General features: G+C 46.4%; 1 protein-coding gene across 6 annotated transcripts in view; it reads left to right on the forward strand.

Moving 5' to 3' along the window:
* Positions 1–14,122, forward strand: part of LOC132832846 (ras/Rap GTPase-activating protein SynGAP-like) — a 617,922-nt gene that overhangs the window by 371,075 nt on the left and 232,725 nt on the right. For 5 of the 6 annotated variants that reach the window (XM_060851030.1, XM_060851029.1, XM_060851027.1 and 2 more), the window contains exon 1: positions 5,022–5,187. The exons of the other annotated variant lie outside the window; for it this stretch is intronic. The gene's annotated coding sequence lies outside the window, so the exon portion shown is untranslated. Of the gene's footprint in view, positions 1–5,021; positions 5,188–14,122 lie in introns of those variants that run through there. 6 annotated transcript variants of the gene reach the window in all.

Here is a 14,122-nt window from a genome sequence, read left to right on the forward strand (position 1 = left end):
AGTACTGAAGGAGTGGTTCTGTACCCAGTTACTGTTCTCCGAGTACTGAAGGAGGGTTTCTGTACCCAGTCACTGTGCCCTGAGTACTGAAGGTGTGGTTCTGTACCCAGTCACTCTGACCTGAGTACTGATGGAGTATTTCTGTACCCAGTCACTGTGCCCTGAGTACTGAAGGAGTGTTTCTGTCCCCAGTCACTGTGCCCTGAGTACTGAAGGAGTGGTTCTGTACCCAGTTACTGTTCTCCGAGTACTGAAGGAATGTTTCTGTACACAGTCACTGTGCCCCGAGTACTGAAGGAGGGTTTCTGTACACAGTCACTGTACCCTGGGTACTGAAGGAGGGTTTTGCTATCCAGTTACTGTGCTCTTAGTACTGAAGAATGGTTTCTATACCCAGTCACTGTGACCTGAGGATTGAAGTAGGGGTTCAGTATCCAGTCACTGTGCCCTGAGTATTGAAGGATAGTTTCTGTACCCACTCACTGTGCCCTGAATACTGAAGGAGTGTTTCTGTACCCAGTCACTGTGCCCTGGGTACTGAAGGATAGTTCTGTATCCATTCACTGTGCCCTGAGTACTGAAAGAGGGTTTCTGTACGCAGTCACTGTACCCTGGGTACTGAAGGAGGGTTTCTGTACGCAGTCACTGTACCCTGGGTACTGAAGGAGGGTTTCGCTACGCAGTTACTGTGCTCTGAGTACTGAAGAATGGTTTCTTTATCCAGTCACTGTTCCCTGAGTACTGAAGTTGTGGTTCTGTACCCAGTCACTCTAACCTGAGTACTGAAGGAGGGGTTCTGTCCCCAGTTACTGTGCCCTGAGTACTGAAGGAATGTTTCTGTACCCAGTCACTGTGCCCTGAGTACTTAAGGAGCGTTTCTGCACCCAGTCACTGTGCCCTGAGGATTGAAGGAGGGGTTCAGTACCCAGTCACTGTGCCCTCAGTATTGAAGGTGTGGTTCTGTAGTCACTGTTCCCTGAGTACTGAAGGAATGTTTCTGTACCCTGTCACTGTGCCCCGAGTACTGAAGGAGGGTTTCTGTACCCAGTCACTGTGCCCTGAATACTGAAGGTGTGGTTCTGTACCCAGTCACTCTGACCTGAGTACTGAAGGAGTGGTTCTGTACCCAATCACTGTGTTCCTGAGGACTGAAGGAGTTTTTCTGCACCCAGTCACTTTGCCCTGAGTACTGAAGGAGTGTTTCTGTACCCAGTGATTATGCCCTGAGTACTGACAGAGGGGTGTGTACCCAGTTACACTGCCCTGAATACTGAAGGAGTGTTTCTGCACCCAGTCACTGTGCCCTGAGTACTGAAGGAGTGGTTCTGCACCCAGTCACTGTGCCCAGAGTACTGCAGGAGTATTTCTGTACCTAGTGATTGTGCCCCGAGTACTGCAGGAGCGTTTCTGTACCCAGTCACTGTACCCTGAGTACTAAAGGAGTGTTTCTGTACCCAGTCACTCTGACCTGAGTACTGAAGGAGGGTTTCTGTATGCAGTCACTGTACCCTGGGTACTGAAGGAGGGTTTCGCTATCCAGTCACTGTGCCCCGAGTACTAAAGGAGTGTTTCTGTACCCAGTCAATCTGACCTGAGTACTGAAGGAGGGTTTCTGTTCGCAGTCACTGTACCCTGAGTACTGAAGGAGGGTTTCGCTATCCAGTTACTGTGCTCTGAGTACTGAAGAATGGTTTCATTACCCAGTCACTGTGACCTGAGGATTGAAGGAGGGGTTCAGTACCCAGTCACTGTGCCCTGAGTATTGAAGGTGTGGTTCTGTAGTCACTGATTGTGCCCTGAGTACTGAAGGAGGGTTTCTGTACCCAGTCACTGTGCTCTCTGAAGGAGTGTTTCTGTACCCAGTCACTGTGCCCTGAGTACTGAAGGAGGGTTTCTGTACTCAGTCACTGTGCCCTGAGTACTTAAGGAGGGTTTCTGTACCCAGTCACTGTGCCCTGAGTACTGAAGGAGTGTTTCTCTACCCAGTCACTGTCCCCTGAGTACTGAAGGAGTGGTTCTGTACCCAGTCACTGTGCCCTGAGTACTGATGGAGTGGTCGCAAGTTCTGTGAAGGTTTGTAGCTCAAGTTGAGGTTTAGGGTGTAGGTTTGCTCACTGAGCTGTAGGTTTGATAACCAGATGTTTCATTACCTGGCTAGGTAACATCATGCGCGGTGACCTCCAAGTGAAGTGAAGCTGTTGTCTCCTGCTTTCTATTTATATTTTTCTCTTGTATGGGCCTCGTGGGGTTTGTGGTGATGTCATTTCCTCTTCATTTTCTGAGGGGTTGATAAATGGCATCGAGATCTATGTGTTTGTTTAAGGACGTTGTGGTTGGAGTGCCAGGCCTCTAGGAATTCTCTGGCATGTCTTTGCTTAGCCTGTCCCAGGATAGATGTGTTGTCCCAGTCAAAATAGTGTTTTCTTTTCATCCGTGTGTCAGGCTATGAGGGAGAGGGGGTGGTGTCTTTTTGTGGCTAGCTGGTGTTTGTGTATCCTGGTGGCTAACTTTCTTCCTGTTTGTCCTGCGTAGTGTTTGTGGCAGTCCTTGCATGGAATTTTGTAGACGACGTTGGTTTTGTCCATGGGTTGTGCTGGGTCTTTTAAGTTTGTTAGTTTTTGTTGGAGAGTTTTGGTGAGTTTGTATGCTACTAGGATTCTGTGGGGTCTTAGTAGTCTGGCTGTCATTTCTGAAACTTCTTTGATGTATGGTAAGGTGGTTAGGGTTTCTGGCTGTGTTTGGTCTGCTTGTCGTGGTTTGTTCCTGAGGAATCTGCAGACTGTATTTTTTGAGTATCTGTTCTTCTTGAATACATTGTATAGGTGGTTCTCCTCTGTTTTTCGAAGTTCATCTGTGCTGTAGTGTGTGGTGGCTCATTGGAATAGTGTTCTGATACAGCTTTGTTTGTGTGTGTTGGGATGGTTGCTGGTGTAGTTGAGTATTTGGTCAGTGTTTCTCGGTTTTCTGTATATGCAGGTTTGTAATTCTCCCTTGTCCTTTCTTTCGACTGTGACGTCCAGAAATGCAAGTTTGCTGTCGGTTTCTTCCTCCTTGGTGAACTTTATGCCTGTGAGGAGTGTTTTTGTACCCAGTCAGTGTGCCCTGAGTACTGAAGGAGTGGTTCTGTACCCAGTCATTGTGCTCCCTGAAGGAGTGTTTCTGTACCCAGTCACTGTGCCCTGAGCTTTGAAGGAGTGTTTCTGTACCCAATCAGTGTGCCCTGAATACTGAAGAAGTGTTTCTGTACCCAGTCATTGTGCTCCCTGAAGGAGTGTTTCTGTACCCAGTCACTGTGCCCTGAGCTTTGAAGGAGTGTTTCTGTACCCAGTCACTGTGCCCTGAGCTTTGAAGGAGTGTTTCTGTACCCAGTCACTGTGCCCTAAGTACTGAAGGAGTGTTTTTGTACCCAGTCACTGTGCCCCCAGTACTGAAGGAGTGTTTCTGTACCCAGTCACTGTGTCCTGAGTACTGAAGGAGTGTGTCTGTACGCAGTCATTGTGCCCTGTGTAATGACAGAGCGTTTCTGCACCCAGTCACTGTGCCCTGAGTACTGAAAGAGTGTTTCTGTACCCAGTCACTCTGACCTATGCACTGAAGGAGGGGTTCTGTACCCAGGCACTGTGCCCTGAGTACTGAAAGAGTGTTTCTGTACCCTGTCATTGTGCCCTGAGTACTGAAGGAGTGGTTCTGTACCCTGTCATTGTGCCCTGAGTACTGAAGAAGTGGTTCTGTACCCTGTCATTGTGCCCTGAGTACTGAAGGAGTGGTTCTGTACCCTGTCATTGTGCCCTGAGTACTAAAAAAGTGGTTCTGTACCCAGTCACTCTGACCTAAGCACTGAAAGAGGGGTTCTGGACCCAGGCACTGTGCCCTGAATACTGAATACTGAAGGAGTGTTTCCGTACGTAGTCACTGTTCCCTGAATACTGAAGGCATGTTTCTCTACCCAGTCACAGTGCCCTAAGTACTGAAGGAGTGTTTCTGTACCCAGTCACTGTGCCCTGAGCATTAAAGGAGTGTTTCTGTACCCAGTCACTGTGCCCTGTATACTGAAGGAGTGTTTCTGTACCCCAGCACTGTGCCTTAGTACTGAAGGAGTGTTTCTGTACCCAGTCTCTGTGCCCTGAGTCCTGAAGGAGTGGTTCTGTACCCAGTCTCTGTGCCCTGAGTCCTGAAGGAGTGTTTCTATACCCAGTCTCTCTGTCCTGAATACTGAAGGAGTGGTTCTGTACCCACTCACTGTGCTGAGTACAAAGTCAGAACTCATACCTCCACCATGTTATAATCTACCCTGACGAACACCTGATGAAGTAGCAGCGTTTCGAAAGCTTGTGATTTCAAATAAACCTGTTGGACTCTAACCTGGTGTCGTGCCACTTTTGACTCCGTCTATCCGAGTCCAAGGCGGACACCTCTGCATCATGTCTCTGAGTACTCCGGGAGTGCTTCTGTATCCGATTGCGATGCCTTCATGATGTGGAGGCGTTGGGCTGGGGTGGACAAAGTTAAAAATCACGCAGCACCAGGTTACGGTCCAGCAGACTTAATTGGAAGCGCTGCTCCTTCGTCAGGTAACTTGATGACGGTGTGCAAAGTAATAATCGTTGCTTGTTTTACTCCGATGCTTTCGGGGAGGCGATTTTGGTGGGAATTAGCAGGGGTGGTGGCGGTGCACAGGCGAATGTGTTTGCAAGTCGAATCCGGAATTGTTGGTGCTGAGAGCTGGCCCTTTAAGAGGAGCTGCGCGGATTCCCGGCCGAGCTGGGGCTCTGTGGTAATGCTGACGGTGACTGGTCAGGGCGGGCTGTCCGTCAAAGCCGGAGAAGCCTGTGATGGGTCGAAGCGCCTGGGCGGGCTTCTGTGTCTGAGTGGTTGCAGAGCGAGCCTTGGGCGCGGTGATTGACAGCCTCCAGCCCGGAGAGACGGGCTCAGCCCGAGAGTTCGCAGCGAAACAGGAGTGCCGAGCTGCAATGTCAGCTGCGAGTTAGCAAAGTGGCAGCGAACCAGGGGTGGGAGGGAGGGGGGGGGAAGAGAGAGAGAGAACCGATCAAAAATACAAGCCCAAATGGACTGATCCTAACAGTGGAATGCCGAGCGGCTGTGGCATCTTTGCATCGCAGTTGCATGTAGATTGGGATTTGCAAAACGAGAGAAAAAAAACCTCTTCCAGTCACCCATCAGTGTACGGTAAGTGCCTCTGATCACTTGCAAACACATTCACAGCATTTTAACAACACTCATCATTGAGCTACTCATTATTGCATTGTCTGCTTGTGTCCAGTATAACACCTCACCAGCCACCCCCCACCCGTCCTTTGGCTAGCTGTCAGGTCAGTCTATAATACATTTGCAAAGCTAAGAGGACAGGGATTTGGGCTTCAGTTTTGCATGTAACTGAGGATAAAGATCGCGCTTCTTGTCACCAATTTTCATTTTATTTTTCGAGGATTTCATTTATGGTTCCTCTCTCTTTTCATGAACTTGAAGTTGGCAGGGGGTTTGGAAACGTTGAGCTCCAGTAGTACTTTTTGTGATTTGCAGTGATCTGGCGGTTCATGGAGACATTGCTGGAGCACTTGGTTAACAGATAGCTGTATTATTTCCCTCAACTTACAGTGACATAGCAAGAGCAATCACCAATCCCCGCCCAACGCTACACATATTGTCTAATCCCCATATATACTGAGATATTGAGGTATATAGAAGGCAGCATGAGGAGTTAAAGATGTTTTGCAAAACCGTTTATTTTTCAACCGACTCTAAGAAATTGAATTGATTAATATCTTGGGTATGTGTTATTAGTCAAATAAAATCAGAGTACTGTAGAATAGAACAGGACATGCTGAACAAACTCAGCAGATCTGGCAGTATGTTGGGAGAGAAACAGAGTTAATGTTTGAGTCCAATATAACTATTCAGAATGTACTTTATACCTACTAGACTGTGATGTTCCCCTCACTATCCACTTTCTCACCCTCTGCTCCTTTTTCTCACTCTCTGCCCTCATCACCTTGAATTCTCTTTTGCTCCTTTCTCCCTCCCTCATTCACACCACTCTTGACCTCTCGTCACTTCTCTTTTTCTCTCTCCCAACTGTCATTATGGCTCCTTACCTTTTTAATCTTTCTCCATGCTTTCCCTGTCCCACGTTTCACCTGCTGCTCTGTCCCCCTTGCCCTTCTCCATCACCATTACTCCCCTTTCCAGTGTCCAGTGCTCATCCCTTCCTCCCTCTGCATCGACTTCCTCCCTTTATACCCCTTCCCCCTCTCTGTCTTTCCGACACACAGGGCTCCATCAATTTTCTGTCCCACTTTATTCCTTTCCCCCACTGTCGCTTGTAGCCCTCCGTGCCACCCTCAAGTCTCTCAGTCCCTATTGCCCCACCGATCTCCATTGCCTTTCTCTGTCCCCCTTTCCACCCTCTTTCTCTCCACTTTCTCTGTTCCCTTCCCCTGTTTCTGCACCACCAGTCCTTCTTCTGCCCTTTCTCCCTCTTTCCCTCTGCTCATCCTCTGGCCTGATACCCTTTGCCCCTCACCCTTTTGCCTCTCTACCACTCTTTGATTTCTGTCTTACTCTCACTTTTTACTCCACTTTTGTTCTTCACCCTTCGTGCTCTCCACTTCTTCATGTTCACTTTTTGCTTTCTCTTCCTCTCGCCTTGCGACCCTTTCCTTCTTTCCCTCTCCCTTGTCCTCTCCTCTCCCTCTCTTTGCTCTATTTTACCCCCTTCTCAACTTCTGTCTCTCACTACATCCTTACTATTCTCTCTTCCCCCACACCTACCTCCCTCCAACTCTTCAGTTCCACTCCTTCCCTCACATCTGTCCTACACCCATTTCTCCATCCCTGTCCTCATCTTTTCTCACTCAAATATCCCGTGCCTCTCTCAACCCGTCTCTTCCCCTCTCGGTCTCTCCTTCTCCCTCACACTTTCCCTCTCGTTCCTCCTCTTGTTCTTTCTTCTTTCCTGCCATGCCTCTCCCCATCTTAAATCCCTTCACTCTGTCCTCACCTCCTTTCTGTCTCAGGCTAAAGTGATCAAAAGGCATGAGGAAATAGCATGAACAGCACATTGGGTTGAATGAACAGCCATGTTGGCCCACTGCAATGCTGGAGTCAGGTCAAAGGGCTTAATATTCCTAAGTTCAATACTTCCATGTTTCTCTTCCCTGTTTCTCTACTTCACCGACTTGCCGCCCATGAATCCCTTTCTTCTCTATCTTCCAGAGTTATTACCTGTTCTTGCACATGTTTATTCAAGTCTATATTCTGGATTACTTAGCTGACATTGGAAGTTACCTGACATCAGGTCAGTGTGTGGTCAAAGGCAGCACCATGATTTGGATGGAGTGCTTTAGGGTTTGCAGTGAGTCGTTAACTGGTCGTGCAAAGTGTCCCATGGCATTTTTGCTCTGTGTCACGTGTGGTCTAGCCAAAAGCAATTTAATATTTGGAACTGCAAATGAAGACAGATCTGAGGGTGTCCAGTGCACTACCACACTCCTTTCTGCAAGATGGCTTACCTGTAATAAACAGAAAGCTCATGTGTGTATGATTCTACTTAAACTGCCCCAAAATGTAAACATGGAGAGCCCCTGCTTGCCTTTTACAGGTGAAGATCAGCTGATTTGTACCTAGTTGCTAGGAAACAAATAGAGTCGTGATTGTAAACCGCATTATTTCCAACCTCAGTTCTGACGTTATGTAAATATCTTTCAGTAGAATGTTCCATTTTGCAGATTTTCTGTCATTCATTCATGAACATGTCTGGCAAGGCCAGCACTTTATAGCCTTTTCCAAATTAATCTCACACAAGTGATGGTGGGCCACTTTTTTCAAGACAGTTGAGTAGCTTGCTATCTCATATGATGGTTCACAATGGATCTGAAGTCACCGGTAGCACTCAGCAGTTATGCAAGGCAGATTCCTTCTCCTGTAACCTGCAAGGCAATAAATGAACCAAATGGGGATTTTACAAAATCTAGGGTTTATGCACACATCACTGACACTACCTTTATATTGCAAATTCTCTTTTAATTTGAGTTTGATTTCTCCAGATGTGCAGTGGGATTTGAATCTGCATCTCCAGATAATTTGACTGGGCCTTTGGGTTACTAGTCCAACAGAATAACCACAATGCAGAGTAACTTGCTCTGGTTGATGTGCATTAATAACATATTGGCAAAGTTTCTCCTGGTCACTATTGCAGTGACAGTGGAAACAGTGAGTGTTCTCTCACCGTGTGCGTGTTTGTGTCAGTGACCATTATAAACACAACAGAAGGATTCCATCTCTCTTGCTGTCAGTTTTTTAAAATTTACTCATGGGATGAGAATGTCACTGGCTAGGCCTGCATTTATTACTCATCCCAGAGGGCAACTGAGAGTCAACTACATTGCTGTGGGTTTGGAGTCACATAGTTCAGAGCAGGTAAGGATGGCAGTTTCCTTCCCTAAAGGATATTGGTGAACCAGATGAGTTTTTTCCCCAGCATTTGGCATTGAATCCATGGTCATCATAAGACTCTTAATTCCAGGCTTTTATTGAATTTGAATTCTATCATCTGCCACAGTGGAATTTGAACCCAGAAACCCAGAACACTACCTGGTCTTCTGGATTAATATTCCAGTGATAGTATATTAGGCCATCATCTGCTTTGGTCTCTCTCTGTGTCAGTGACATTATAAACACAGCAGGAAGATTCCCTCTGGTCTCTGTCTGTCTCTGTCTCTCTCTCTGTTTCTCTCTCTGTTTCTCTCTCTGTCTCTCTCTCTGTCTCTCTCTCTCTCTCTCTCTCAGTAACATTATAAACACAGCAGGAAGATTCCCCTGGTCTCTGTCTCTGTCTCTCTCTCTCTCAGTAACATTATAAACACAGCAGGCAGATTCCCCTGGTCTCTGTCTCTCTCTCTCTCTCTCTCTCTCAGTAACATTATAAACACAGCAGGAAGATTCCCCTGGTCTCTGTCTCTGTCTCTCTCTCTCTCAGTAACATTATAAACACAGCAGGCAGATTCCCCTGGTCTCTGTCTCTGTCTCTCTCTCTCTCAGTAACATTATAAACACAGCAGGCAGATTCGCTCTGGTCTCTCTCTGTGTGTCAGTAACATTATAAACACAGCAGGAAGATTCCCTCTGGTCTCACTGTGTGTCAGTTCATTATTCATTTTTTGACACTAAACACAGTGCAAAGACTCCATCCAATACCTATTTTAAAATGGTCAGATCACATATCACTTAATAAATTGCCAGTGGATCTCTTCCGTAGCAGTGTTCAAAAATCGGTATGTCAAACTCACTGTCAGACTCCTAGTATTGACTGGCAGCATGAGGCTTGTATAATTGGAGGAGAGGAGCAGGCACTGCTGTTCATCCCCCACAGGCCAGAAAAGCAATAATCTCATGATTTAAATTCAACAAGGAAGATAAAACAGTGTAATGTTGGATTGGTAATCTGGAGGTCTGCTTTCTAGGGATTAGTTCAAATTCCACGATGGCAATTGGGAAAAATTAAATTTCAATCAATTGACTAATTAAATCTGTATTATTAGAAGACTAGTTGTATCCCTAGCTGAACTGTTCCAGTACAGCTACAACATTGCTATCTAATGGCAATATAGAAATTTGCTCAGGTATATCCTGATCACAAAAACGCAGGAGAATTCTAATCCAAGCAGTGGTTGGCTTATCGGTCTATTCTCAATCATCAGCAAAGTAATTGAAGATGCTGGAATCTGTACTGAAAATAATAAAGCTGGAGAGCACAGCTGGTGGGGTAGCTTTTGTGGAGAGAGAGCATTCTGATTATTCCGATCACTTAATCTGAACTATCAACATCCTTTCTCCCTGGCACTTTACACTCCACTCCCCACCTTTCCCCACCCACCCCACCCAAATATAGCATGAATGCAGTCCCCTCCGCACTTCACGTCAGCTCTGATGAAGAATCATCGAGGTTCAAAACGTTGGCTTGCTCTCTTCTGATGGATGCTGCCTGACCCACTGTGATCTTCCAGCATTTCAAATAATTGAAGGTGTAATTGACAGCGCTATCAAGTGGCACTTACACAGAGATAAAACACTCACCACAGCGTAGTTTTGCTTCAGCCAGAGCCAGTCAGCTCCTGACCTCATTGCAGTCTTCGTCCACATATGATAAGAAGAAAGGGAGTTGAAGTGAGAGCAAATACCTTTGACATCAAGGCTTTATTTGACTGAGTTGTAGCAATCCAAAGTCAACGGAAATCAACAGAAAAACTCGCCATCAGCTGGAATCATACCAAGCACAAAGGAAGATATCTGTTGTCATTGGGGGTAAAATCAGTCATCTCAGCTCTAGAGCATTATTGCAGGAGTTACTTAGGGGAGTGTCCGAAGCCTAGTCATCTTCAATTGCTTCATCAACTATCTTCCTAACATCAAAAGGTCAGAAGTGGAGATGTTCATTGATGATTGTACAACGCTCAGCAACATTTGAGACTGCTTAGATGCTGAAGCAGTCCTAACATAGCAAGGCAAGGACAACTCCAGGCTTAGATTGATAAGTGGCAATTATCATATACAACAAAAGAGAGAATTTAAGCAATGCCTCTTGACATGCAATAGTATTAACATCACTGAACTCACTAATAAAAACACCCTCAGGATTTAATATTGACCAGAAACGTCTTGGCTAAGATTAAGTGTAAGTTCTGAGTTGTGAGTCATCAGAGGATTTCAAGGTCATTGCTAAATGGTTAGTGGATATTGGAGGATCATCATTTGAGCTGAGCTGTTACTGGTGGACCTCTATGTTGGCTTTGGCTGAATGCCAATTCAGTGTAGAGCCAACAGAGATAAGACCTCAACAAATTCCTGCACCCCAGGCCATGGTTCTAGAACACAGTCAGGGTGACTGTAAAGAAAGTTGAAGAAGGTATGCCAATCGAAATCCTAGATTGCTGTTGGTTCCAAGTAGCAGATATGGTTTGTTTACTGGATAGCGTCAAACTCCAGTTTTTGTTTCTTCAACATTATGCTACTTTTTAGCACTGAACTGCTTTAGTCACTATGTATGTATATAAACATAATGTTTTTTCTGAATAACGTATATTTTAGAAATGAAGAGATTTCTACTGTCTGCGGGACTTTCTCAACAGTGGATGGATAATGTAGGTTTGATGTGACCTTCTGGAGTGTGAAGCAATGTGAGCGTCTCCTGAAGGCATTTGAAGAGAAAAAAGGTGAGGGTCCCCTCTCCATCCCATCTGCAGCACCACTGTTTGTCCTTCTTGCGCAGAGGAGCTGGCTGGTTACAATCCTATGGATAACTCCTCACATTCCGGCAGCAGATGTCCTGAATGTACTGGCAATGTATGTCAAGTTGACAGAGGCAGCACTGAAGTTTGAGATATGGAACAAGCAGGCAGTGAAGGTGACCCTAAAGGTGGACACTGGTGGTAATATCCTCCACTCACCATCCAGTTTTCCGAATGGAGGGAGCGGAGGTTATAAGCAGGACAGCCTAGAGTGTGCCAAACCTGTGGGAGGTCAGAGCGTGTCTCAGCGGACTGCAAGTTGACCCTCTGCTGTAAGAAGGAGAGGCACCTGATCAATGATTGTAAAGACTCCAAGAGCCGCAATCTGTGGGGAATAGGCCTGCCCAAGATGAAAGCCACATATTTTCAGATGGCTGGATGTGGCAACATGAGCCATGGAACCCCAAAGAACAGTAAGGTGCCAGCAGATGCACTGAAATGAGGGTCACCCAGAAGGAAGAAAAGGCCAGCAAGGAGAGAAGGGGGGGCCGTGTGCAGCAGTAAAACAACCAACTTAACCTCCAACTGAGAAACCAGAGTCACGAGGAGGCAACGAAGGAGTCGAGGGAGTGGACAGAGGTGAAGAATAACTGGAAACGAAAATCACATGGGACCCCCACTGGCCAATGGCAAAATGGTAAGCAGCAGTTGCAAGAAGGTCAAACCAGCAGCTCCTCTGAAGATGTATGGAAAGATGGCCACAGACACAAAAAGAGACAAAGCACCACAGGGAAGAAAGAGAGGAGCAGGCCTGAGCTCAGAAATGCTGGTCAGTGTGAGGAGCCCTGTGAAACCCAACGTCCAGTCATCAGGAACAAAGGAATGTTCACAGCTTCTACATCACAGCTTTGGACAACCAGGAATAGGGACACTCCAAACAAGGAGCTTAGCATGACAGGAGTCAACCTGATTCAGAAACAGACCTTCCTGGCTTCATCCTTGACCTAATTACACTGGGAGGAACAGGACAGTGACCTTAGCCATGAAAGGGTGCAAGTGTTCATTCACCATGGGAATGCAGGAGCTTGTCCAGTGATAAAAAGGTGAAAATACTGAAATTAGACATTTGATCATCATAAAACATTTAAAAAATGCTTTTGAAAATTTCCACCGTTAATGTGCATAACATTAAAGCCACTACATGAATATTTTCCACGTTGGCTTATTTGGCCAACTCAAAGCGCACTTCCTGACTCTGCAGGAATGTGGAATACAGCACCTCGGCATTTCAAGCAAATGGTCGAGCTCATGGGTGCATAAGCTTTCAATGTGGTCGATTGCCTGGCCTGGGTATTCTGCTACAAGGACGCAACTTCACAATCTCCAAAGAGCTGGTAGGTGGTCCTCCTTGTAGCAGATGTTATGTACAGAAACACTCCCCTGAGTCTAAATAACGCGGATGCCCTCACTTTAAAGTGTAAGTGGCTAGCCGTTCTGCCACAGCTCCCACTACTGCTAGTGGTGCGCAAGCCAGTCACTCTGACCTGAGTCTTCCAATTACATCATCCATGCGGCTGTATAATCCAGAGAGACTGACAACAAATTCTTCTCTGACCACTACCTCCTGCTGGCCTACTGTACCTACAGGACAATAAGCAGGCTTGCAAAAGCATGTGAAAGCTGAATGTAAAACTATTGACCTCAGAACATGTTGAGGATCTCAAAAAGAATTACACAAGTTGGAGAACCATGAAGCCCTCTTTGAGTCTCCAGCAGACTGGTGGGACACAGTCAAGGGGAACATCAAGAAGCTCTACATCCACAAAGGTGAGAAAGCGAGAGAGAGTAAAAGAGAGCAGAACCTACTCTTGCAGCAGACGATGGAAGTTGATATCACGGAGAATCTCCAGGAAGTGAAGAGCCAGACAGCCTTACTCTTTGCCTTTGAGGATTCTAAGATAATCTTCCAGTCCAGGGTTGCTCTGTGGAGCAGGATGAGATGTGCTTCTGTTTCTCCTTCCATAAGGTACACAGGGAGAGCTCTGTGCTCAGCATCCTAAAGGAAGAAAATGGCTCAGTAACATCATATCAGTCGGACATCCTGAGGATCAGCAAATCCCTTTATATCAGGCTCTATGATACAAGCCCATAGACAGTGTGGCCTCCCACTCATTCCTATCCTCTATCACAGAGGTCTTAGACAACAGCACATGGAGAGGCTGGACCAGCTGTTATTTCTCAATGAGCTGACCAAAGCCTTCGAGTACTTTGAGAAGAATAAAGCCTCTGGAAGCAACAGCTTACCGGCCGAGTTGTATTCAGTTCTGTGGGACTTGAATGGCCAGAACATGGAAGATAAATATGACAGTATGCTTCTGGCGGGTAGTATATGGAATCCATGAGGAAAGTAGAATGTAGAGAGGGAGGAAATTAGGAATTGATGACCGATTTCACTGTTGAATGTGGATTATAAATTCCTGTCTAAAGTCATTGCCAATCGGACCAGGTCTGCTATGAGATCAGTGATTTACCCTGACCAAACCTGTGCTGCACTGGGCAGGATGATCTCTGAGATATGATCACCCATGTACAGGGCAGGGGGGGAAATCGGGGTGGACACCTGCCATATCAGCCTAGACCAGGAGAAGGTCTTTGACAGGATAATGGGTTTGGTGGGGTGGGGTATCCACAGTTGGATCTGACTGAGGTACACCAGCATCATTAGTACACTTCCAATCAATGGGTGGGAATCAGAAAGCTTCCCAAACAGATGTGGAGTAAGGCAGGGCTGCCCATTCTCTGCTGCCTCATTTCTGTGTTGTATACAGCACTTTGTTGAGAAGGGTGATTATTCTAGGCAGTGGAGGCCTGTAGGTCAC

Source organism: Hemiscyllium ocellatum, chromosome 35 (assembly GCF_020745735.1).
Source record: "Hemiscyllium ocellatum isolate sHemOce1 chromosome 35, sHemOce1.pat.X.cur, whole genome shotgun sequence".
NCBI lineage: Eukaryota > Metazoa > Chordata > Chondrichthyes > Orectolobiformes > Hemiscylliidae > Hemiscyllium > Hemiscyllium ocellatum.